The sequence below is a fragment of the Haemaphysalis longicornis genome, unplaced genomic scaffold, assembly GCF_048455015.1.
Source record: "Haemaphysalis longicornis isolate Haplotype H1 unplaced genomic scaffold, Haemaphysalis longicornis Haplotype H1 scaffold_8, whole genome shotgun sequence".
Lineage (NCBI taxonomy): Eukaryota > Metazoa > Arthropoda > Arachnida > Ixodida > Ixodidae > Haemaphysalis > Haemaphysalis longicornis.
The window spans coordinates 114,770,971-114,798,646 of NW_027526445.1; positions in this window are offsets into that span (position 1 = coordinate 114,770,971).

A 27,676-nucleotide genomic window follows, 5' to 3' on the forward strand; every position below is an offset into this window, starting at 1 on the left:
AAGAGCACAAGTTCGCTCTAGTAAACTTGTTTTCCTTGAAGACAACTGCGTCGTCTTTGACTTCGTGACAATAGTCATACTTAGTGGCGAGTGTATACACTCGGCAGATAAATATTAACTTCATTCCAACCTTCATATATGAAGTTCTTTAGGAAAATCACATATCAAACTTCTTTGTAGCTGATTTGGTTGGCGTTCGTGATATCTTCTTCTGTTCGTAATTTGTGTAGTGTGAAGGTCGGAATTTTGCCCGATGTGAAAGACCGCTATTGTGTTGTGGCTCCTCGCTCACTTCCTACAAAGAAGTGTGCAATTTCTTTTAGATTCATTTTGCCCCGACATTGCTGAGTGTATTATGCTCTTTCAAGAAGTCATTCTGAGGTTGTGTGCATTACGCGTGCGGGAAAGTATTTTACTGTGGACTCTCTCAATAATAAATATTTGCGCCATACGTTGTAAAAATGTTTTCGTTGGTTTCAAAGTTTCCTGTGTCTCCTTGATTTCTTTCACGGGTTCTTATTGGCTTGCGAAAGATCTAGGCAGATCAGCTTTATCCACTTACTGTTTATGAATGCGGGTAGTTTTTGATACAAGATAGCTGTTGGCAATTTAAGTCCTGTTTGGTAAAGCTGTGTCGCGCATTACTTGACGAGAGCAAGCGTAGACTTGTGGAGCATTACTACTCGCCTTCTTCGGCGCTGTAGGAAAATATTAGCGTCACAGGGAACTTGCGGAAATAGCGAATTGATTATACATGCAGTGCCATCATCAGTGATTAGCTTACGGAGCTGAAACGTCGTAATTGGCTTAGGCACCTATCATTATTTTCAAGTCATTTTGCATTGTTAGCCATTCGGTCAGCATGCCCCTGCCAATATTTATGAAGATATGGAATTTATTATTCTCTTGTTATGCGTAAAATTTCGCTGCTTTTTCGAAGATTTTATGCAGTATACATTAATGATTCTTAAGGCACAATATCATTACACCAGCCGGCATAAATTACGCCTCATAAAATACGGCCGAATATGCTACCATGGTGTTGCTACGGCAATCCTGTGGGCATAAACGGGGTTACTCTTTGACAGCTACCACGGCTACATAAAGCATGGATAGAACGTTTTACTAAATGCGGTGGAATATTTTGAATTATGTCAAAGGAATCTCAAATATTTGAAACAACATTGGGACTACACTAATGTGCGTTAACCACATTGGTGCCTTTCAGGCTTCCAACAACCTTGAAATAATTTAAAACTGGAGGTGCTTTTGTGGTGTGGCCAAAAGTGGTGGTTTTTTTTCATATTCTCTACAGAATGACGCCGGTGGTACACAAAAGCACCTTAGCTCATGCAGGTTTGTAAGTGGGTCGATCAGCACTGACAGGTATTCAATGACGGGAAGCATAGAGGACAGGTGGTGCATCCCAACTGAGAAAGCAAAACGTTAAATCCTACAACTGGCTTTGTTTGGAAATGGTGCCAAGTGGCTCTGCTTTTCTTAGTATATTGGGCAGCCTACACGAAACCCTGCCATTCTGAAACTGGGCCAATTTATTTTTCCCCACATTCAGGAACCCCTACAAATTTCATAGGTCATCAGGCTCAGTCATGAGTTCCCTAACACACACACCCCTCACCACTCACGAGTGAGCGGTGAGGGAACCTCACCATCGTTTCGGCATAGTGAGTCGAGTACGAATGAGTGCGAACACCAGTCGCGGTGAGCCCACTCATAAATCGCGGCGAGCCCCGTCGCTACTCGTAAGTGCTAGTTCCAGTCGTGGCGAGGTCCGGAGTTGGAGCAAACATTGGGGCCGAGTTGGGCGAGGAAAGAAGCTTTATGTAGACATATATACATAGCCTTTCACTTCGTGAACATGGTTCTGCGCTCCTGCGCGCATGAGATTAAATGACTAGGTTGGGTCCGCCCCCTTTCACTCTTTCTCTCACTGCTTTCAGGAACGCACTAATCAGAAATATCCGTTGCACTGAAATTGACTTTCACACACTCACAAACAGAAGGCACTTCTCCTCTCGCAAAGGTCAGCGTTCGGTTGACTTCGGTGGTGCAATCTTCCCAAAGTCAAAGTCATTAGGGCCAGCCGATGTAGAAGCGACAGGAGGACGCCTGCGCCCGGTCGGTAATCCGGGAGCGGGTGCTTATTGAATAGGGGTGTCCTGGACCCACAACAAAGGGGCCCCAAGATGCACGGCTCGCAGCTGACGATTGCCGCCGAATGAGCAATGCTGCACTACGCCTTTGCCAATCCCTCCGTGCAACATTCTCGCTCATTGTGACTTGCTTCGCCGGCTGCCGCTTGGGTTACCGTGAAGCCGCGGAAAGCGGCTTGTGTGGAGCGGCAGCGTCAGTCGCCACGCGTCGTTGCGCACAAAACCCGGTGCCTCCCCGTCTATGAGGGGGGGAGGGGGGAACCGGCGAAAAACGGAAGCCGGCATGACAGGGTGTTTGAACCCGATAATATTGCAGGCGGTCGTTGCAACGCCGATACGCTGATCATAACGCGGTGAAGACGCAATAAAGCATAGTCTGCGTATTGTTTCCCGACCAATAGTACAAACCGTAGATAATGTCGCTAATACGAAATACCTTTCACCAAATCACAACTTTTTCGCAGCCTGCAGTACTCCACTTTGATGTCTAAAAAGATTTTTCTTCGCAAAGCATCGCCAGACCATACAGGTAGAGCAAGACGTATTGTCCAATAATATTTACAGATAAAATATTTGAACAGCAACCCTCATATTGTCAAACTGGAAGCGCCGTCAGGGCTTCTAAAGCTTTATAGTACGTAATACGAAAGCAGTCTAAAAAAGTTATCACTGAGGGAGGAGTGGGCAGTGGAACGATGAATAATCTTGGATAATTTTCACTCCTTTGCTTGTCCTTTTAAACTGTAGTGCGATGGTTACGCTGAGCATCTACGGTGAAATCTGTCATAAATATTTCGGTGAATGTTTCGTTATGGCGGCAGCCTTACAATTTTTGAAATGTTGCTAGCAGAAACTACGATATATACTGCGTATAAAATTGATGTCTGAGCTAGTTGGATAGTTATATACCTCCTAATAAAATTGAATTGGGGTGCGTCAAAGAGTTTTTTGCAGAAAGCCCACAACGAAAGCGGTTTTATCCCTGGACAACACCACAGAAAAAGAGACGCTGATCCTTAAATGAATGCACATATATGATAAAAAAGTTCTATTTTATACATGTCTCTTAAATACACTCCCACTGAGCGTCCTTCTGATGATTTTAAAACAATTAGCACAAACGGGCGAACATCTGCACCTGAAATTAACACATCAAGGGTTGAAGTCGAGGAGAAATAGTGTTAAAGAGAGTGGCGGCCCCGCGAAATGCGCGAGTGGCGCAAGAAATAAAGTGGGCAAGCTGTGCTAGCATGAAAGCTGCACATGTAAGGACACTAAGAGGGAGAGAGAGAGAGAGCAAACTGTATTCAGCGGGTCACGTGTGAGCGACGGAGTTACGAGTCCTCGGAGGCAGGGGATGTTCCTCAATACAGAACGACCACGCGCAATCTATTACACTGCCTCTCACCAGAAATCGTTTGAACCGGTTCTCCCGTTTGGAGGTAAACCTTGAGGTCGTGTTTGCCAATGAAACTTTTGTTGCAACAAACTTTAGTATGGATACTATTCGTGTGGACACCTGGAATGCTACGCAATTCTACTTTTCTGAACCACGTTTGCTTTTTAATATTGCAATGTAAGTTTTTTATAATGTTCCTACAAAAAGCTACCGTTTCCATTTGTTTGATGGGATACGTTATGACACTTGCTTGGTGGTGTTATAGTGCGCAAACACTCGCTTATAACGATTCCGTCCCCTACTGAGCACTTGTCCGTGTTTCTTCCAAGTCTTTCTGAATAACAGGTTGTACACATTAGAACAGCGGAATCTTTAACCTAGCGGAATGTGCACTGAATACTTCAACAAGACATTGCGGAGCTGATACTGTTCCTGATTTGTTCTGCAGCATAATTGTGCCGCGACCAGGGCTGCGAGAAAAAAAATGGCACCATCTTCCCGTAAGGGAACCCTGAGTAGTATGCAAAGCAGCCATAGGGTCGATTCAAGTGTGATTAGTTTTCAGTCCGCCGTTTCCGTTAGGTTGAGGTACGTAGCTACCGTTATATTTAAAGTTTGGTTTCCATGGTAACTCCCAGATTTTCACTTACCGGAAATACGAAATGGGAAATTGCCTTCAGCCCATGGCTGTTTCGCATACTACTCTGGGTTCCACTTTGGGAAGATGGTGTAATTTTATTAGCTGCGACGGGGCTGTGTCCCTCCCTTGGCGTTGTTTCGCCGTCCACACCCCCACTGCGCATGCTGGGCTTGCTGAACGCCCGGTGGTGTCTTACCCTTTAATGACTCCTGGAGCGACAGTGTTACCGGTGTCTTCCTGGGCCGGCCCGAGATGAGCCGAGCATGCGCAGTGGGGGTGTGGACGGCGCCACAACAAGGGAGGGACATAGCCCCGACCATGAGATGCTGGAGCGACAGTGTTGCCGGTGTCTTCCTGGTCCGGCACGATACGAGCACGCTTCCCCTTAAAGGGCTCCTAGAGCGGCAGTGTTGCCGGTGTCTTCCTGGGCCGGTGGATGGATGGGCGACGGGCGACGGATGACGGAGCCGAGAGCAAGAGATGCTTTGCTTCTAAAATACCGGAGCCCTTCTAGGTCCTACGAGTCGAGTAACAAAGCATCAACAGTGCAAACCTCAGGAGACGGCCAACATTGCCTGCTGGAAAAGGTGATACTGCATGCAAACTCTCTAAATTTTGCAGTGTGCTTTTCTAATTCTTCTTCTCAGCAAAGAAAATTACCGAATTTGGATTGTGAAGATATCGCTGCCGCGGGGTGGGATGGGGCTGTGCATTTTTGAGGGGGGGAGGGAGCGCAGTCTTTCTTGTTAGATAACATCAGCGTCTCCACTGCGCTCTCATGAGCTTCTACGAATACTCATGGGGAAGGTTGTTTATACAGCCGTAGTGCGAAGACATTACGCAATACTGAAAACAGTTCAATTAATCAGTGGTCTTTGGATTATAAACTGGTGGTGTGGGTACAAAATACTCTTTCCAAAAATCTAACTCATTGCGTTTACCACTTTCATCAAAATTGAAGTCTACGGGACATTTTTATAACAAATTATGCTTGAAGCAAATATTTAGGCGTTATTTTCTTTCTGATCTATAGAAATGTTATGTTTACTCCTAATGATGTGCATTTTTGTTTATGCACTATAACTAATCAGACAAACTCCTAAACTATACTATTCTGCGTGGTTCCAAATTAAGTATAGGCAAATGACCACTCTGTTGCGGAATCCATGAAGGTGTATGGCTGCCAAGGTTTGTGGTAGTAATGAAGGGCACTGAAATTGTCGCTGGAAGGTGCAAGCAGGCACGCTGAGCAGTGTATGTAGAAGTAGGCGTGCTAGCTCACCTGACTACTTGAATGATGGCAGTAAGCCAAAATCAATTCTGTAGACAGGCAGTTGTAGTAGCAAAAGCATAGCAGTGGCATTGAACCTTTAGAGAAAGTTGCAAAAACAGCCTTTTTCAAAGGGATTTGCCAAAAAAAATTGTCGTATTCCACATAGGGTGCATTAAAGGACGCTTCTTTATTTTAGGCTGAAATTCCAGAGATTGCATCAAAATGCACGCTCTTTATTCGTCGTTTTTTTGTTTGTGTATGGAGGGAGCAGTGCCGAACCCCGCATTTAAAACATGTGCATTATTTTTCGCTCCGACATGGTCTAAACCACGATCATTCTTGTGTGATTCTATTTTTTTAACACGGTTTTTTCCCGCGGAGAATTGTCCACATCGGTGCGCACTGGGGCGCACCGGGGGCCCTGCAGTAATCCAGTAATCGTATTTCGATGAGGGATTAGAAGGCTGTTTTAATTTTGGCAGGCGACACATTTTCGATTCCAACGAAGTACTGCTGACATACAAGGCTTCAATTTTTTTACACGAAATAACCCTGCTTACTTGTATGCATGCTTCAACTGCCTTTTTTTGGAGAAAGTTGCAGAGAAAATGAGCTTCTTGTGGAAGGGGTTTTATATCAGCCAGATTTTGTCGGATTGCCTCAACGCGTGCAACACGATTGTGCGCCGAAGTTTATTATTTATTTATTTATTTATTTATTGATACTGTGAGCCTTGATCAGGCCCATACAGGGGTAGGCATAAAAGTGAAACACAAGGGAAGCTTACAAGATCGTCAGTGCGTATACATAAACAGAACACTGATGAGCAACTGAACGCAAAAAAAGCAAATGCAAAAAAGGAAACACCCAACTGAGAGTTTATACACAACTAACATGAAGCCAGCATACATTGCCGACACAAAATTAAACAAAAAGATACATGGAGCATGTTTATGCATTGCTGCGTAACCAAAGTTCCTTGACTGTTTCAGCGAAACCGTCGACACAATTCATACTTACAACCTCACGCGGTAACCTATTCTACATTTCGATAGCCCTCGGAAAGAAAGAATGTTTAAATGTGTCACAATGGGAAATGAATGGCCTCACACATTTACTGTGGTTTGTACGACTGGAATGATGATAAGGTGGTTTAAGATACTCGTCTCTATCCATTGATTGATTGATTGATTGTAGGGTTTAACGCGCCGACGCAACGCAGGCGATGAGGCGCGCCGTAGTGGAGGGCTCCGGATTAATTTTGACCACCTGGGGATCTTTAACGTGCGCCGAAATCTCGTACACACGGGCGTTTTTGCTTTTCGCCTCCATGAGAAAAGCGGCCGCCGCGGCCGGGAATCGAACCCGCGACCTTGTGCTCAGCAGCGCAACGCCTTAGCCACTGAGCCACCGCGGCGGGTTCGTCTCTATCCAATTTCAAACCGCGGGGATAAAGCACGAACCTAAACCTTAAAACGGCGACCCAACACCTGCATTCCAAAGTTGGAATGAGCACTTGGGTGCGGAAATCAATTACGCTTTGTTGCCTCCAATATTTTGAATAAATAAACCGGAAAGCCATGTTCTGGATTCGTTCAAGTTTGTAACACAGGTTCGCCTGATAGGGGTTCCAGATTATGCTCCAGTACTCAAGAATCGGTCGTACGAGGCTCTTGTATGCAGTGAGTTTCACATCAGGCGGTGCTTTGGAAAGTTTTCGGCGTAAAAAACCCAGTTGCCTATTTGAGTTGGAGCAGACGTTATCAATATGGCCGGTCCACCTCAAGTCAGATGTCAGCGTAACGCCAAGATATTTCGTGGTATCAGTTCGAATTAAGGTATTCCCCCCTAGACTGTAAGTAAAATACCGAGGTAACTTTTTTCGAGTTATTGTAATGAATGTCGTTTTATTTGCGTTAACTTTCATCCCCCATGTATCGCTCCAGGCAACGATGTTAGACAGAGATGAATTTGGTCGCAATTGGTCATCAGTTTCATGCACAGTGGTATAAATTACACAATCGTCGGCAAAAAGCCGAACAGTCACTCCAGGTTCTGCGCACCAATAGATATCATTTATGTAAATAAGAAAAAATGTAGGCCCAAGGACTGATCCCTGCGGAACTCTCGAAAGTACGGTTAAGGGATTGGACTTAGCGTTATTATTGTAACAAATTGGGTGCGATGCGAACGATGGTCTTGTACCCATGACACCACGTTACTATTTATGCCTGTAAGTCTAAGTTTCGTTAATAATTTACTCTGTGGAACCTGGTCGAAGGCCTTAGCAAAATCAATAAATATTGCATCTGCTTGGAGCCTTCGGTTAATGACCGATGCAAAACCATGGGTGATTTCAAGTAATTGTGTTACGTTGGAAGTCCTCTACGAAAGCCATGCTGGTTAGGAAAGAGCAGGTTGTTATTCTCCAAGTAAGTAACAATAGCTTTATTAATGATATGCTCTAGCAGCTTGCGGCATGTACTTGTCAGTGATGTGGGCCTCTAATTATCAATGCGCCGTCGATTGCCCGATTTGTAGATTGGTTTAGTCCTTGAGCAAACCCAGTCAGCAGGCAATTGACATGTTCTGAGCGAGGCTGTGAAAATGACACACAGAAAAGGGTCAGCCGCGCGGCATACCGTTTTAAGAACGAATTGGACACATTGTCGGGGCCTGCCGATTTTTTTACGTCCATTTGCAGTAGCAAGTTAAGAACGCCTTCTTGGGTGATCGTGATATCAGGCATTGAAGAAAAGTATTGGGTTACAAATTGATGTGGCTCCGGTTCACGCACGAATACTGACTGGAAGTACGAGTTGAATGAATTTGCAACTATGTGGTCGTCTGCGACTACATTGCCGTCGATCTCGATTCGCGAGTCTGGATTTTCAGGTTTAGATAAGAACCGCCAAAACTTTTGGGGCTGGGACGTCATAAAGCTTGTTAGCGTGGTTGAAAAGAAGTTAGTTCTTGAAGTTTTGATTCTCTCCTTCAGAAGAGAAGAAAGTTCAGCGATAACAAGAGGGTTCTTGTTATTCTTGCGCGCCCGTTTCAGTTTCCGTTTAATGTGAATAATATCTCGAGTTATCCAAGGCGTTTTTCGTTCTAGGGGCGAAGCTCCTAAAGCCATGGGTCTGTCCATCCCTTGTGTCTAGTGGTACGTGACCGCCGCATGCTTTCGGAGATGTCGCAAAGTGGGCCGCGTTGCACGCGCAAGAACCGGCTACAACCGGCAGCGCAAACTCGGCACCGAGAGCGCGAGCTTGTGTGTGTTCGCCAACGGAGGCGCGAGCGCACGTGCACTGCGAGGGGGAGATCACGCAAGAGATCACGCCACGAACGCAGGCAGTCGTTCTCGGAGATCGAACGAGACGCAAGGACCTTTTCTCGTTTCCTTTCGTCTTGTTCGGGCACAAGTTCGCCCTAAATAAAAGTTCTTTCTTTACCGTTGTGTCCCATCCTACGTGACAAATTGTGGTGAGGTGCGGGGTAGTCCTCGATGGCGCAGGGTCTTTCACCAGGTCTGGGCCTGGGAGCATTGACTCCGAAAATAAAAGTTGATTTGTACAATGTACGCACACAGTCTTACATCTTTCTTAATGATGTAATGGGCGAACTTTCACAGGAGAGTTACGGTTACCGATGATCTCCCCCTCTCGAGCTTCGCCCCACTTATCATCATTCATTCCGTGTATATGGCGTGATTTTTTTTTCGTTTCTTTTTGGTAGGGATGAATTTGTCTTCACAATACGAAATTTTTTGTGTGAAACAGTTCCACAAGTCACCTACATTGCTAGACGCGTCATCCCCAGTTTGCTCAAACTTTGCGTCTAGGTAATCAATAATGTCTAGGTTCTGGGCTCTAATGTAGTCTTTTATCGCAACATGCGAGTTCCTATTTCGTTCGATATGCAGGGATTACCAGTTAATTCTTAAAACAACCATGCTATGGTCTGATATACCGTCCTCTATACTAAGTTCGGGCTCTAGATTGTGCGATACACCCGCCGCGGTGGCTCAGTGGCTAAGGCGTTGCGCTGCTGAGCACGAGGTCGCGGGTTCGATTCCCGGCCGCGGCGGCCGCTTTTCTGATGGAGGCGAAAAGCAAAAACGCCCGTGTGCACGAGATTTCGGCGCACGATAAAGATCCCCAGGTGGTCAAAATTAATCCGGAGCCCTCCACTACGGCGCGCCTCATCGCCTGCGTTGCGTCGGCGCGTTAAACCCTACAATCAATCAGATTGTGCGATACAAAGGCAAGGTCAAGTGTACTGCGAGAATTATCTTGAACACGCGTCGGTTCTTTTACAAGCTGTGATAGCGAAAAACTAAGCATTATATTTAGAAGAAACTCACAGCTCCTATTTTCTCTGCTGCCGGTTTTTAGGGTGTTCCAGTCAATGCAAGGTAAATTGAAGTCGCCAGTTAGAATAATTTTATTTCGACGGTTCACTTTGCCATGAAGGATATCATATAGTTGCTGAAGGTAGTCATCAGGAGCGCCCGGCTTTCTGTAAATACCACCTATTAGCATTGAACCGCGGGGAGAGGTTACGGTGCACCAAACGCTTTCGATGTTGTCGATGCCTGGTTCCTGGACAAATGTTATGCCTTGCTTAACCGCAATTGCTACGCCGCCACCCCGACCGTCGCGGTCTGACCGAACGAGATAGTAGTTCGAGGGGCTATTTCTGAGTCGTGTACACCAGAATGCAACCACGTTTCAGTGATTACAACGAGGTCGGGGCAGTACAGCAGCAAAATTTCTTCTAGTTTATCTGTTTTATTTACAATACTCCTAGTGTTTAGGCATAACAAAGAAAATAGCGTTGTGGAGCGCTTGCGTCAGTCATCTGTACTGGGAGACTGATCGCGTTTCAGTTTCTTTAATGGCTTTCTCTTGTTCTCTGTAACGTCCCAAACATACATATCTTCGTTCACTTTAAGTTTGTCAAAAATAAGGCTGACCTATTCACCGTTGTCACGATTGTGTTTTGACGATTACCACAGTTTTTTCCGTACTTAACGAACACTTTGCGAGAAGTCCTCAGATATTGAAATACTGGTGCCTTTCAGTTTCGAACAGTTGCGTCAAAGTTAAAAAATCGGAGAATAACTGGCCGTTCACGGGCCTCGTTCTTTCGGCCGATCCGGTGAATGCGCTCAACAGACGTTATCTGCAGATTGAGTTTACTCGTGAATATGTGTTTCACGGTCTCCTCTATGTGCGCGCTTTTAAATGCGAATGCATTTCTTAGTCGAGCCATGTCAGGCGCCGTGCGGCGTCCACGCGCCCGCAGGTGTTATCTCTCCGCTCTCACCCCCTCTCCCATAGCAACAGCTGCGAGCGCGCGCGCTCCTCCTCTCCCCTAGCAACCGGAGCAGGTGGTGCGGGCGGATCAGCGGCGAGTGAGTGGAGAGGAGGAGCGCGCTCGGGCGTGTGAGGGCGCTCGCATCGCGGGAGCTCGCCGGAGCTCCCGCGTGTGTGGGAGAGTGTAGGCGAGGGTAGGCGCAGTGCTTCGGTGCTTCTCCTCTCGACGCTCGCCCCACTCTCCCGTTAGCTCGGTCGATCCTCAGGTGAAGAGGCGCGAGGCCGAGACCAAGCGGCAGCGGCGCCGGGCCGATCCCGGTGCATTCGCATTTCCTCACGATTCCCTTCGGGGAGGTGGGGTGAATTTTTTTTATCATCTGCTTCTTTGAGCCCGTGTATTATTAGATTATTTCTGCGGCTTCCGTTTTCAAGATCATCTATTTTGTGATTAAAATATGCAACTTCCTTACAAAGCACTGTGACAGTTTCTTCACATTTTAGCAACTCTCTGGCTGCTGCCTAAGTTCGCCGAGCGAATTCTTGATATCAGCCAAACGAGTTTCCACAGTTTTTAAACCAGTTTCTAGTACAGTTTGCGAAGCCTTAAATTCAGTGACAATGGCCAGTACTTCGTCTATCTTCGGCCCAGGGTTTTCTTCAACATTACCACTGAGTAGCAATAGGAAGCGAATTACACGAAAGCATTCAAGGCAGCAACGACAAACACAACCGGGGCTCGGCAGCACAACTAAGCATAATGAGCTACTTTTACAACATTTTGCAAAATACCACTTATCACCAACGTGTACAACGAAGACGATCATGTTAGCCAGCTTGCGCTGGACGGTGCCGCCGAGCCCACTGAAGGGGGTGCGCTGCCAGGACTCTCTTGCGTGCGGACTTGATTTCGCTGGCGTCGCCGGCAAACCAAACGGGTGATCCAAACTGGGCGGAGCGTCCGAGAAGGGCATCCCGTCCACGCGTGACGATACCTTTTCCAACGTACTGCACCATGGCACGTGTTGTTCCACTCTTGTTCCACGATGCAGATGCCGACTGATAGATGCAGGAACGAAACCAGGGGTGGCTTCGTTCAGTCCAAGTAACATCTGCACAACGAAGACGATCATGTTAGCCCGCATGCGCTGGACGGTGCCGCCGAGCCCACTCTGGAATTTTGGAATTGGAATTTTGGAAACGGGGCAGTGGTACGTACTTATTATGCTTTGACGTTATTGCGCACTCTGCTGAGGTACATTCCACTACTTTATTCTTAGATTTTTCAACATGGCTGCAGCTCTTACAGTATTTGCACTTGCTGGGCTACGGCTGCCCAATGCAGAATGCGCTAATGAAGGCGAAGAGGACGAAGACGCGGGGCCGTTATTTCATTTCATTTCATTTCATTTCTTTTATTGCATCCTTAAAGGCCCGAGGGCATTAGATAAGGGCGGGCAACAAATACGGTGTGAGGCTGTACAATTCAATATGAACAAATTATTATAAACAATACAGTTCTAAATACGCCAAGTTTGGTCAAGAATGACAACAAAAACGAATGAAACAACAAACAAAAGAAACGCTTAGAGGAAGTCTCGGAAGTAAGCAGAAGTCGAATCCAGTCGGCTTCTTTGACGCGCAGAGAAGTGAGTGAGAGGTAGGTGAAGAAGAGCGAATTTTCGTCTCTCGAAATGCCGGCCGCTGAATTACAGAACGAGGTGCCTTACTATTTCCCTATAGGGGCGAAGCCTCTTAGTCGCTCGAGCTGTCGGTGTCTAATTTCGTATTCTCATGTGGTCTCTGTACTAAAGCACCGAGATACTCGTTTTCGAAATCCGCGCCCTACGCAAACCAAAAGTGCATAATGGATAAAAACATCCCGAAATAAATGAGCCTAATTTAAAGATTAGTGTGACGTTTCCTGTTCGCTTCAGGAATTGTCAAGCATCGTTCCTTCATTCACATAACAGATTTTGCTAACAGTGCGCCCTGATGTCTTAGCACATTCAAAGTATCGCACTCGCTGCAGGTAACCTTTATAGAGGATGCCAAACCACTACGCCTCTCGGGAGCCTCTTCTGAAATTATTTCTTCCTTTTTGTTCTTTGACACCCAGCAATGTGGCGAAAAGGTGCGGATAAGAGCGAAGTCAAAGAGGGGGGGGGGTGTACACAGTTCTACTTGCGGGGTTACATCACAAGATGCACCACCAGGTTTCCTGAGGCTTGCGCTACGTCAAGCCAGTTTCTAAGTGTCCTGCTTGCTAGTAAACCGAATGCCTATAAACATTGTCTTTTTGCACCATTTGCTCGGTGAACTTCCGATCTTGTGGTATCATAGGACGCTTAAAACTCGAAACAGGGACAATGCGACTACGACCGTAAATGTCTGGGAACCATGTTGGTGGGAACAATAACAAAGACGAAACATGCTACACGAGCACCACAAGCAGCGGGTACCATAAAAGTGAATTATTTCAAAAATATGTGATAAACTATTACACAAAACGTATTTTTGATACCCACGCAAGCAAAAAAACCGCAAAATATTCAAGCGAACTGCGAAAAACGGTGATAAACAAGCCGTCCATTGACTTTGTCCGCCATTTTTAAACAACAGGGCGCTCGGCACATTTTCGTGCGGCATTTAAACCGTTTTTAGCGGGCGCTCGACGAAGCGGTTTCAGAGGTTTTAGGGGCGGAGCTCCACTTGCTCAGGGCAAGTCCTTGGGCGCGCCGTGTCCACTAGTTTTAAGAGCGAGCTCCTCTTGCTCGGGGCAAGTCCCTCAGCGCGCCTTGTCCTCTAGTTCTCGAGGCGCCCGCTAGAGGCATAGCTGTGCAATATTTCATAGATCGCCCGCTAGATGGCTCGCTGCCGCTCAAGGCGGCGCGGTAACAACGTGTCGAGTCTATATTTATATGATGTGTGGGCGAACGTTTTGCGGTTTTATCGATAAACATTGGAGCTTCGCCCCACTCATCATTATTCACTTCGTGGAGATGGTGGTATTTTTTTCCCTCATAGTGCACTCGTTCTTTTTTGTGGGCCAAAATTGCATATTCCGTTTTTGGAGTGGTTTACCCTGCCATGCCCCCCTTAACACTCTAAGTGTTTAGTGTACTTACTGTGAGTTGATTCACTCTACGAAGGTTCGATTTTTAGTAAGTGAGGCCGGCTATTCCTAGATCAAAACTAAAGCGCAGCAAAAAAATGAAGCTTCGGAGGTTTCTCCTTAATCCCGTCGCGCTCAAGGCAAACACAATACAGGTAAGCACGCTATACCTAACGAACAATACCTAGTTAGTGGCGGCTTGAATAAATTATTGAGGTACCCAAACATGAAACATGACAAGAAACGCCGGCAAATTAAATGAATGCAGAGAACAACATTAAATTTAAACTGTAAAGCACACCGGCGGAGTCACGAGATACCACATTGTGAACTCGCAAAGCAGGGTGTTCTTGGGATATGCTATGCACTAATAGAGTCTCAGAAACATTAGCTTGCAAAAGTGGTAAGCTGTGTTGAAAAGGCATCGAGAGAATAATATATTGTTTGTTTACCTGGGGTTAGTTCAGCCACTGTAGCAAATATAAAACGCCGCATATATTACTAGAAATGTCTTCTCGCACACAAACAATAAGATCCGCAATGAAGTTTGTTTTAGAAGATGAGCTTGAAACTTAATCAAATCTTAAACAACACATTACAGAGGTCCTGAAGAAAATGGTCAATATAAAGAAAAATAGCCAAGCCCAAAAATATTTTCTGGCCACTCTAAATTCATAAACTGAACGAAGAGTTTAAGCAGATCACCGCACTAAAACTATTATAAAAGCATGGTTTTTCAACATGCGTGGTTGCCAACACAGATCCATGCGCGCTCCATTGTTAAGCACCAACTGGGTATGTTGGAGAAGCGGAATCCGCACTCAGTGTTGTGCGAAAACACTTTACTACTACAGCATTGGAGCTCAGACCGCGTACATACCCTTTTGTCAAGTAACGTTTTAGAAACATTGGCCGGATAAGGCAATTTTGAGAACACGCAAAGGAGCGTGGTATTCCGTATGGACCACCTTATTCATCCTAAGACCCTATCCGCAACAGAGGATTACCCATCTTGACTACACCGGCACACTTTTGAAGTTGCAATAGTTTTCTAGCGCGAGCTGCATAGGTGAGGTTGAACAGTTTCGCGTGGCTACTGGAGAGCCGTGCTTCATATGCGCGAGGAGTAGCGACATCACAAGGAGAACAGAGTGTTGCTCTCAGCGCGGCGTCTCTCACGCACCCCACTCGCGCAGCGTCTTCGCCGACATCCGTTTCGCACACATGGCGGCGCGGTCCACTTGATGATCATGCGAGGAGTGGCCGGGTGTGGAACCGATGGCTCATGCGTAGCAGCAACCCAAGCCTGCGCCTGTGGAACCAGCTTAGCTCTGGGGAGATTGCTGACGCTGCGCCGGAGCCGCATGATAAATATACATATTCCACGTAATGCGTATACCGTGTGTGTATCATTTAATCAGCAGTAAGCATGATAATTACGGTAATCCTAGACAACCAGGAAAGGTAAGACTAGCCAGCTGAACCTTAGCTCACCCTTCGTTTGTCCTGGCATAGCCACTAGTAATTTTTTCAGTACCGTCATCGCAATTAGGTGTATTGTTATATATATTGTTGCGTCCCGATAGACGCAGGCAAAATCGGCTCTACGGTGTTGCACCGATTTATTAGGGGCGGGGCGCCTAAAATGGGAAGGCGAGGGAGCACGTCAAGTCTCAGCAAAATGGCTGACCGAGAGAAGCGCGCGGGGGGCCCGGGCCACGCGTTTGTGTCGTCGTCTTCGTACTAGATGGCTATCCTAGAAACACGGCACGTATCCATCACTTGGAGATTGTACCAAGTGCAATGACCCTTACATACCTTAAACAGGGGATTGCCCTGCTTAACACACAATCCACGCGACAATATGTTATTTAGGGTTGTCGCTGACCATATTCTTTAAACCGAAAACGTTAATATCAACAAACCCGCAAAATGCCATCGGTGGTTGCAACCCTAGTGCATTTACAACGCCAGAATGAAATCGGGACCGTAAGTTTTTTAAGCCAAATATTTTATGACATTGATGCTAGAGTTAAAGTTTGTAGTAGTTTTTGAAAGAAAACTATAAAAATTTTAAATATGTTCTTAACCACAACCTAGTCAAAAATATATGTGTAGGATCTTTTAAAAGCTATAGAAGCATTTTTACTCTGGTACATTTTTTTAAAGAAAGATTTGTCCTGACTTAGAATTTTGCAAAAGTAAAACATTATTTGTCAGGTAGTACAGCTTCTGCAATGCATTAAAAATTGCTTGAGTGTAGCTGAGCTGCGTGCGTCCAAATTTCTTTTATAACTTTTTTTGCGCCAAATTTATCTTCAACAAACCGTAACAGAGCTGCCCCCTGAGTTTGAGGTATTTGGAATTAGCTCGAAAGGATTGCTTGCATTATTCATTAGCGGTGATCAGATGATCGAATCATGTGGCACGCTAACAATTCTACCCGTTACATATGTTTGGCTACTCAGAATTGCAGTAAATAGATTGTATCTTCATAGTGTTGCGCTTTCGTGTATGTCAAAGCTAAATACCAAAGGGAAGCTTACCAAACAGTATTCGGAATTAAGTATGAGATTTGCTATTCGGAATGAATTGCTATTCGGGATATATTGACCAGTGCGCCGTCATCCAGGATCGTAAAAATATGGAAATGTCGCAGTTTTTGATTCTTGTGCTAATGATATTCCCGTAACCCACATCTTTTACCTATTTTTGTAATTGGAATATTATCCCGACACTTGCAGATTCCTAAAGAAATGCTACTACTGCAATCCGGTATACGAATGGCTTAAAAATGGTTGACCTATATTTAATAGTTACCATTGTTACCCTGACAGTTTAAAATATAACTTATTGTACGCTGTTATATATCTAGGAAAATGTGGTTTAAATCTCAGATGTTAATGCTGTTTTCTCTGCAGGGTTTCAGCGCAGCAGCAGGAAACTACTTTACACAAATTATCATCGTCAGCCTACTCAGATCCACTACAGGATGAAGGCCTCTGCCATTATCCTCTAATGTCACCTATGCTGTGCGGCTTGATTTCATAGTTTACGCCTGAATGTCTTTATTTCATACCTCCGTCATATTACTAGCCTTCCTTCTAACTCAACTCTTGGTTAACACTCTGTTACCCTCACTTTCCACTGGCTGTCGGTTCCTCTCTACACAAAGGTAAGTATACAAAATATATACAATAGTATCTTACCACTATAAATTTATTTCTACTACCCAAAGCGCTTGATTCGTTGAGTAAGTCACAGAACTCAACAAAATAAATTGGATACCTTCAGAAATTTTGTACTGGTCATAACCTGAATTCTCCTTACATAAATCATCTAGACGAAGATGGGGCCTTAGATAATTTTTTGTTGAAACGTAGATGGTGTGCCCTTTTCCTGTCTTCGCCCCTAGCAGAAATTTTAAATGTACTTCATCCTACCATTCCATGGGGAGATTGTAAAATATCTTGCTTCATGTGGGATAATCAGTCTAATTGGAATTGAAACAAAAACATTTCTGTGGGACACTGAGAGGGGGCTTCAGCCATCCCCAAAATTTTTATTTCACTTTCCCCGAAACTGAGTTATTGTTTCCCTCAGCAGAACACCGCCCCTTCTATAATCCATCACAACTCACTAAAACATTTTTGGTTACGGCTTTTTGTGCGCCTGCTTGAGACCATCGATATTTGTTGAGCCATGTATTCAGTAACAGCTGCTATAAACCCACTCACAACAACGCTGGCAGTACTTTCGGAGGAAATAAAACACAGTTTCAAAAATAAAGTTCTTCGTATTTACGGCGAACGTACCCTGTGTGTGGAAAACCTAAATGGCTGCTTGCTGTACGTCGTAAGAGAGATCACATTTCAGTTCTTACGGGAGCGAATTTCATATATCTCGTGCTGAATACAAGTGCATTACTACCTCACTACTAGAGCACATTGCCAGCGGTTCAACAACAGCTAGCCCAAACTACGTGACATGTTAGCTTCAGTGCAAGTGAATGTAGCAGGTGGAGGCCAGCCACAATGAATTTTAAACTTAACTTTGAACGAAAAACCAAGGACGGATGTTCGTAAACACGGTGGGAGACCTTCCTCAGTACAAGTGAATCGATGACGCTAAGTGCATGTACGTACATGAAACAGCGTCCAACGCGGAGAAAGCGCGAAATCCCTGCCTCGGCGAAATTCGTCACAGGATAAAAAAAAACTGACGTTTTTTGGCAAACAAAAATTCACGCGATTGCCTGACATGGAACAATTATCAACAATACTGCTTACAACTGCCTCCTGATAACCTTCATAGCATCGACAAAACAAATATATGGGCGGGCTCGGGGATTATCATGCTCTCGCAGGGTCACAGAATGGGGCACTTACTCGACGTTCCGCACTGTTTCCTGCTATATCTGCGCTTTACCGTCTGCAAGTGCCGCTGTTATTCAACATCTTGACGTTGTTTTCTTTCTATTGTCATCATGTTTTCGTTTAATGTGAAATTTGCAGTCGAAATAAACAGGCTTTTACGATCACAAGTATTGCATCAAAGAACGTTATTTCTGGAGTCGCGGTGTCAAGAAGAGTACCAAGTCAGCCTCTCGAAGTAAGTGCGCCAAAAGACGAAAGCACAAACCCACATAAAAAGACGCAAACAGTACGGTTTAATGCCACTACGCTTAGTGTTACTCGTGCAAAGGAACACTGTCGTATCAACGAACCCTCAATCGCGGTACAGGTGGCTCCCTGTGAATTTATATTATGGAAAAACATAAATCTGAAGAAATTAATCCGGCGGATTATCAACCTTTCTCGCCCCTTTGCGTTAGCACCCATAAGGTCTCTGCACAGTTTCGCATGTTACGCTTGTTGGAATAGCTCATGCTCTACACAGAAAGGTGACGTGGTATTGTCAATATTATCTGCTAGGCTAGAACCAGACAGCCATAGGTTTAATAGTTCGCCAAGCAGCGTGTACACAGCAAGCCATGCGAGATTCCGAGGTTTTAACCGCTTTAACTTTACCAATGTTGCGTGTAAATAAATTTCACTTTATTCGTATTTGTGTGTAAAGATAGCATATTTTATGCAGAACGTTCTCTACATGGCGTCAAATTTTTTTGAATAATACATACGGAAAATGGTTGAGCCACACATGTTTTGTAGCATATACTGTACTGCGTTCAACTCGCTGTAATTAGGCGAATAGAGTCTTTCTTCGTCTAAGATATACCTAAGGCCAGTAGATTCGCCAAAATATTCCAAAACGGCATTTACATGCTACGTGAAACGACATGTGTGAGACTAAATATATCATGGGGCAATTTAAAATGCACTTCCGCATACTTAACAGCTCGATTTGCGGCTTGTCAGAGACTTGTACGTATTGTGGTCTCTCCTTTGGTGGCTCCATTAACCCAGATGCTCGCTCGTCCGCATTAGGGGTTTCTTGCGTTTGTTGTTGCTGACCTGCTTCCCTAAGGCATAAAGTACGCCACTTTATTTTCCGTGCAAGTGCAATATAGAAAATTTGTGTAGTTAGATGTACACTCTTATAACTGTAGAAGTACAGGTCGCTCGTCCAAGGAGTTGAAACCCTTGTCCAAAATAGAATTACCCTTTCGAGCACCGAAAAGTTCTCGTACCCCAGCAAAACAGTAGCCTTAATATGGAGTCGCAAGACTCTCCCGAAGAGGCGTCGAGGTATACGTAGAGAAAATTCGAGGCGCCGTCTGAAACAACCTCGAACAACTCATTTAATACAAGGTGGGGAATTCCACAGTCCACGGAGTAATTAAATGCTGATCCAGTGTCCTCCCACATTTTACCAAGGAGAGATAGCCTAAAGTTCGTTAGAAATTTTGTCTCGAAGCCAAAGATGACGCACTTGTCTTGTAAGAACAAGAAGTTTATTGGAGCGAACTTGTGTTCCGTAACAACAAAAACTACCCATGCGGCGAAGCAGCAGTCAGCGAGTGCCGTGCGCACGCGAGTGTCGGCGAAAGGTATGCCGCGTCGTCTGCTTTGTGGGAATTTATCTTTCAACGCGGGTGTTCCTCTAAACGTGGAATTACATCGGGAACACTGTATATAAAAGGAGAGAATTCTAGGCTAGTGGCGTTAGGGCGAAACATTCGCCCAATCAAATGAGATAATTCGCTCGGAATAAGATAAAATGAATGGGACATGGGCTTCACTCGGAACACCGATAACACAGCCCGGCGCAGCCGTGTGGTAAAAGCAAAAACATAAACAAACAAACCCAATGCATGGTTGGCGGCAATACCCCCTCTATGAGTTCATCTACCCGATGCTATATTAAAGCGACAGTCCGAAAAAACAAGAAATCATGACCATCCTGTGTAGCATGCGAACCATGTGTATGACGTCGGGCCGTCTGCGTCGTCGTGGTGTTCCGGAATCACCAGCTGGGTACCCTCGCAGCAAATTGTAGAATCCAGTACAGTGCGAAATACTGTCGTTGAAGCTTGTCACTGAGTCCACTTCGTCGGATGGGAGTCCAAGCCCACACACGATCTCCTGAGGGGAACTAACCGTCTCAGCATCCGAGGTTGTAGCATGTGGTATCTACCTGCTCCTGCTACGTTGGCGAACTCGATGAGCTGGCGGGGCTCCTCCGCAAGCTGAAGGTATCCTTGAACGTTGGCGTTGAGGTCGTCGTCTTCTACGTGAGGAAGCATGGTGTCAACCATCGTAGTCGGCCGTCTCCTGTAGACAAGTTCGAACGGTGCCATCTGCGTTGTTTCCTGGATAGCCGTGCTGTATGCTAACGGGATGTACGGAGGGCTTCGTCGCAAGTCTTACGTTTAACGCAGACGTACATGGCAGCATATACGCGGTCGTTTTGTTCAGACGTTCTGTTGGTTCGTTTGTTTGGGGGTGCTACGCCGTCGTTCTTCGGTGATCCGTGTTGATCTAGCGTAAGATTCATTGCATAAGCTCCGCACTGAAGGCCGTTCCGTCGTCCATGCTTAGGACTTCAGGGGCTCCATGTCGCAGGACAACTTGGCTTATTAAGTATTTCAGGACTTCTTTTACAGCCCTACCCGGAAGAGCGGCGGCTTCGGTGCAGCGCGTCATGTAGTCTGTCACTACAACAATCAAATTCTTCTCAGATCGGGACCAAAGGAACGGACCCAGAAGGTCCATTCAAATCGGTTGGAAAGGCCTCGATGCGACGGCGGTTGGCTGCAGAAGTCCTGCGGGTCTTGTCGGGCTCGTTTTTGTCACTGGCAGCCACAAACACTCCGAACGTAGTGGGTGACGTCAGATGTTAGGCGGGGCAGTAGAACTTCGTCTTGATTTTTAAATGCAGAGCATTTCAGTAACTCACGATGTCACCCGCGTTGACATCCGTAGTCCGCACCGTCGTTGTCCCTACTATATAAAAAGAAAATACTATCCGGCGCCAGGTTTCGATCTCTCGACCCTGCGGGCGGAACGCAATGTACATGGTGCTCTAACCACTGCCCCACAAAGCCGACACAGAATGGGACGCTATGAACGCGCCTTATATCGTTGACTCATTCAAATTACTGCTGATGAGCGCTCTCTCGTCAGCAGTTGCCACAAGTGCAACAACATTAACGTAACGCAAACTACTTAACGTCGTGCGCCCCCGGAAATGCTCTGCATTTGATCGTGCCCCTCGCGAGGGGGATGTTTCACTGCGTCTTCCTACTGGCCAGTACACTCGTCGCCATCTGTCGGATGTTGTGCGAACCCTTTGCAGCTGATGGCGCGCGATTTGAAACGACATTTCATTGTATGTCCGAGTGACCCGGCAGCCACTGAAGAATGATGTCATGACCTTCGCGCACTGCCATTGTGTGAATTTCGGCAATTTCAGTTACAAGCTGACTGCGGTTGTTGGGAAGCTTTCGGAGCGCTTCTAAGGCGCTGCGCGAGTCGAGGAATTTTTTTCAATAGTGCGAGCTGTGTCGAGATGTCCGGAACGCGGGAAGTCGTTGCCCGAATCTAAAATATCATCACGAAGGTCTGCGGGGATCACGAGTAGATCATTCTTACTCGTACCGGGGCTGAAATTCTTCACGAGGATGTAGTTTTGGAGCCTGAATACTGGTAAGTTTCGTTTGAACGCCCTAGGCATGACCACGTTTGGTCCTTGAAGGTACTCAATCAGGATGGGAAATCGTGGTCGACATGCCACTTAGCGGCTAGGTCGCTCTCCATTATGACTCCGAAGGACGAGCTGTCTGCATAAGTCTTGTGGTGGTGGGTCGACCGAGGCGCGAGACTGCGGAAAGAGTCGGAGTGTTTTCTGCCGAATTTGAGACGATTGTAACGTCGAACTTTTGCAGGCGCAAACACCACCACCCAAGACGGCCAGAGGGGTCCTTCAAATTGGTGATCCACCCAGCACATGGTGGTCTGTCACAACCTTGAATGGTGTACCATACACGTATGGGTAAAATTTTGAAATGGTCCATTTATTTTCGAGGCACTCCCTCTCAGAGGCTGAGTAGTCCGGCCCCTTCGACAGGCCATGGCTGCAATGGCCATTACTTTTTTGCAACCGTATTGCTTATGGACGAGGACGGCGCCCAAGCATATATCGCTGGTGTCCTTGTGCATTTTAGTTTCGGCATTTTCGTGTAAATGAGCAAGCACGGGCGAGTTTTTCAGGCGTTGTTGCAGCTCGCAGAATGCTTTTTTGGCGTTTTCCTAGCTGAAGGGGCACTATGTTTTGTCAGGCGCGTGAGTTTCTCTGCAATGCGTATGAAGTTTGGGTAGAAGCGCCGGTAGTATGCGAACAGTCCGAGAATTCTTCGCGCGCACTATTTGCCATTCGGTCTTGGCAAGTTGGTAATTGCGACGTTTTTGCCGGGTTGGGCGGTTCTCGCACGGCATTGTTTTCATGGCCCAAAAACTTGAGTTTCTCGTAAGGGAACCGGCACTTTTCAGGCTTCAGCTTCTACCCCGACGAGTGAATAGCATCTAGTAAAGACTCCAACCTTGCAAAGTGTTCGTGGAAGGTTCGGGCGAATGCCACAATGTCGTCGAGGTATACGAGAGAGGTGCGCCACTTCAGGCCAGCTAGGACTCTGTCCATGACTCTTTGGAACGTTTCTGGTGCCGTGAACAGCCCGAACGGTAGCCCCTCTTACTCATGAAGACCGTCCGGGGTTATGAATGCAGTCTTATCTCTGTCTCCCTCGTCCACTTCTATTTTTCAGTAACCTGTCTTTTGATTAATCGACGAGAAATACTTCGCCTGGCAGATGTGTTCTCGATTCGGGGTAGGGGCTAGACTTACTTTTTTGGTGATATTGTGCAGCACTTAGTCAGGGATTAACTTCCCGTCAAAGGTGTACTCCGCACGCTCTTCAGTTGGCATCTGGGATGTAATGGCGTAAAAAGCAGGATGACTTCAGATATTGGTCTTGAAAATATTTATGAGCACTGGCTGGAACGTTACCGGGAAGAAACCATCCACCGGTGAATGACCGACATCAAAATATGAAGAACGTGATGTACAAGTATCCGTAATTGTCTTTGAGTTCAAAAACCAAATCTATAGAAAATGTTTTTTTTTTTTTTGCTGTGAGTCGATTTAAAACGCCGGAACTGGGGCATCGTTGCGTAGGGCGTGAAATAATAGGAGATAGCTGTCTCATTTCCATTTCTTCGAAAGTGTGATCTCCCGGACCTCCCTTTAGGTATTGCCAACTGTGTAAACCCCAACTTTTAAAAATACACATAGTGATGACCAATGCCATACTAATCTAATCCTCGGTATTCAATGGCGTGGAATGTATGCAGGCAACCAAGTGTGCACCGCTATATCTGTGGCCAAGCGTCTGTTGCTAGGCGAAGTTGCGCGCACGGCCCGCAGATCAGGCACCTCTCTTCTCCTCCATGCAACCGTGTGAGTGCGCCCGTGGCCTCCGCGATTTCGCCGCCGGTAGCCGATCGCGAAGGCCACGGTGCGCCGTCACTCGTTACTTCGGGCTCCGCGGGATGGCGGCACTTGTCCGTGCTAAGCACGACTGTAAAACACATGACTGTGTTTCCCGTAACGAACTCTTCGCCGAATACAAAGTATTGCTTCGAGTTCACTGTGAGTGCGACTAATGACACCTCGGTTGGCGCCACAGTTTAGAACCGGATTGGAACGGAGCAGGTGACGCACGCCGGTGTCTTTTTTTCTTCGGAGTGCAGCCGCAGTGGCCCAGGCTGCGCCGTGTCCCTGGCGCATCAGCCATGTATGTGGCCGTTTCCAGTGTTGCCAAGCGAAGAAATTGACCGCTAAAAGTTTCAACGAATACCGTCTATACATCCTCCCAGCTGAGTTTTCTCTGTTCGAACAGTGTAAGGAGCAGTAGAAAAGCGTTCATATACTTCGAGGGACGTAAATAGAATTCATGGTAATAAAAGAGCATGTTGCTGTGAAAAGGCAGAAGAAAAGCCCCCCCATCATATCCGTTTCAAAGAAAACAATGTTCAGATCAAAATATCTCAGTTGGTTTTTGGTCAGCGTTGAATCCCACACATGAGCATGTATCAATAATGTGTTATTTTTTACAAACTTGCATGTTACCATCTGTTCGTATAACGCTAATAAAATAACCTCATCCAATATATGGCACAGGATAATATATGGCACCGGATAATATAATATTGTCAGGCCTCTTCTTTGTCTGGTGCAGCTTCTGTCCTGAAAGATGTAAGGAATGGACGCCTAAAGAACCTCGAACCAACCAGTCATCAAAAAATTCCTAGAGTTTACTTAAGGAGGAAACAATTGCGCCATTCAAAGGGCATCAAGTGGGGTGTTGATACCATGCGAGCGACATTGAAACAGAAATGGCATGCACGCTTAGCTTCAATTTTAAATCCACTTTCGAATGGAGAAGCACAAGACATGTCACCCAAAGAAGTAAACTGGGCGCACGATTGCTTTTCATGTTTTTTGGTACCACGGAAAATCGGCATGGTTCCTAGACGAAGATATCAATATGATGAACTGCCTATTCAGGCAATCTGCATGACGGAGGCCTCTCCCATCGACCTACAACCGATCCTATTCTGCGCTGTTTTATACCGAGAAAAATCTAAGCGCAACAGGAGCAGAAATTGCGCCACGTAGCGTTAGTGGAGAGGAAATAAATGTTAGTAACTTCACGGAGGCATTTTGCCAGGGATCACTCGTGCTCAAATAAAGTTGTGAATAGCTCCGCTGATGTTACTTGCGTTGGCCCATATTCCTATCATTTGCTTCTTTTTAGTGACATCCTCGCAGAGGGTATGTTTATTTACTTTCGATGGGCTATCTAAGGACAGTAGTTTCCAGGGTTGTAAATGAGATTTTCATTCCGATAGATTTTACCACTGTTAACAATTTTCAAGCCAAGGAGAAAAGTACCCTTCAGGAATTTTGAGCACGCTACAACGTTTAGATAGGCATCGAGTAGCTTTTCGCAACGCTGTGTTTTGTATTTGTATTTCTCGTGAAATGTCCTTTATGGCATACTAAATATTTTATTACGAGGATTCAGCGGGGGCTTTTAAATACAAACCTTTTGCTCCTATAAAATTGAATAGGTCCTACAGATGATCAGAGATAAGTGAGATCAAATGGTCAAAACCGAATTCGAATCTGCACAACTTCTTTTAGACACAGAATGCGTTAAGCTCTGCTCTAACAGGGAGTGCCCTTATAATTTGTTGAAGGAAAATCACATTTCTGGTGAATTTATTTGAAATGACAAAACAAAATTGATGGGTGCAGGAGAGCGGCGCCACAACTTGCAACAATAAAGAGATACGAAATAAAAAGTACGGGGAACTCTGTAGTGTTGGTTGGGAAATCAAACTATGTCTACCAATGACTGCATAATATTTTCCCAGTGGCTAACAAGCTTTACATTCTTGGTGTCTTAAATCAGGCCATTTACAGTAACAGTTGAAATAAGTAGTAGCAGGACGTCCCCAAAAAGTTGTTTTTTTTTTGGTCCTAGTAAAAGTGTGTTACAATTTTTCGTATTGTCCAGCATTGTCGCGGCCGTTAATTATGTCATTAAATTGTATCTCCGATTTAGCCCTCTCACCTGATATAAAACCCTGTAAAACATCCATAATTATGTTTACATCTTTGGATTCCACGTGCACTCAGACGGCTAATAAATGGTATGCTAGAAGGACGGTAGTTACGACTAACTGTAGTAGCCTGTCTCTTGATAAGGCTTCATTAAGGGGGAACTCATGTCCGCATGTGACGAGTTTTGTTTCTTACGACCAGATGCTTGATAAGTTAGAATGAAGTCGTCCTAGCCCCGCAGATTTTGAACGTTCAGTGGCAGCGCAGAAAGAGAGTTACGTCCTCCAGATACGTCGTGCAACGCTCCTCATCATAGGAGACACCTTGTAGATGTAAGGAACATAATTTCTCCAAACTGAATTTTTAACTTTTGTTAATCTGTGTTACCTTCCTGTTGTTCAGTAAATAAAACCTGCACCAAAATATTTATTAAGAACAAACGGAGGCTGCCAACGAAGGCCTTGTTATTTTTCACTACGAACAAAAGTATGTGTCAGGATGTTAATAACATTTCAACGTGTTTTAAGGATGGCCAAAAGAATGGTTTCTTTATAAATTTACGAGTTCATGTACGGCCAAAACAGCAGCTGTGCTTCCTAGCGTGCGAATGCTTGCAATGTACATTGTTTTTTACCAAAATAAAACTGTTGAGCAAACTATTGAGTTCGTCAACGGAGGGTGTTTTTCGAGGGAGTATAAAAAAGCCCGTGAGCTATCGAAGGAAGCGAAATTGCGTTGTTCTGTTCATGAGCGCCCTTCGTTGAACTCTATGAACAGTCAAAAGTCAATACGATAGAGGCATGAAAAACTACCGCAAGTATCTGGTTCTAGATGCAAGAAAAATCCCACTTAACGTTGTTATTCAAAAAGGGCGTCTGCATCCTTTCCAGTCTTGAATACTGCCTAAGCGATGTGCAGGTAGGGGAGGACACCACACATGCGTTCGCGCATTGCAAAATTTTTGCGATCGATGTAGCCCGCTACGACAGCGAAATCATTTTCGCAAGGAATTTCTGCAGTTCTATAAAGTAAAACAGACAAAATTACACATGGTGCGTCGCAGTCCATGTATGGTTAACTATTCACATTGTCCATAACAGAGTTCACGCCTTCGGCAATGATGCTGTGTGATCGACAGGCTTATATTTCTTTAAATATTAGAGGGAATAAACTTCCGCATTGTGAATTAACCGTCAACGTAAAAGGCGTTTAAAATATGTGTACGATGTTACTACGGCCGAAAAGATACAAGCTCTACCTGAGATCACGACCACTGCTGCGAGGTTTTAATACCGATTTTACCAAGAAAATTCTGTAGGAGAAGCGTTGGCTTCTCAAACATACGTGGTATTGCTAGGTTGATAAAACTAAATATTAGTTCCGAATTTACTATGGGTCTTCTCGGTGGGAGTTAATGCGGACGATAAAATTTCGTTTCCCATTTCTGGAGATTTGATCAGGACCTTTTTGGTTGCTGTCAAAAGCAGAAAGAAAGATTTCAAAGGTTGCGTAGCAGAATTGTGGGATTTTCATGTTGTGTTTACGTTAACTGAGCAGAACTTGTTGAGCTAGTTGGTTCATTTTTCAAGTGGAAATTTGAGCGCAAAAATTCGACAAAGACACAGAAAGATCAGACGGGACTAGCGCTAGCAGGTGTAGAAGAATGTTGGAACTAC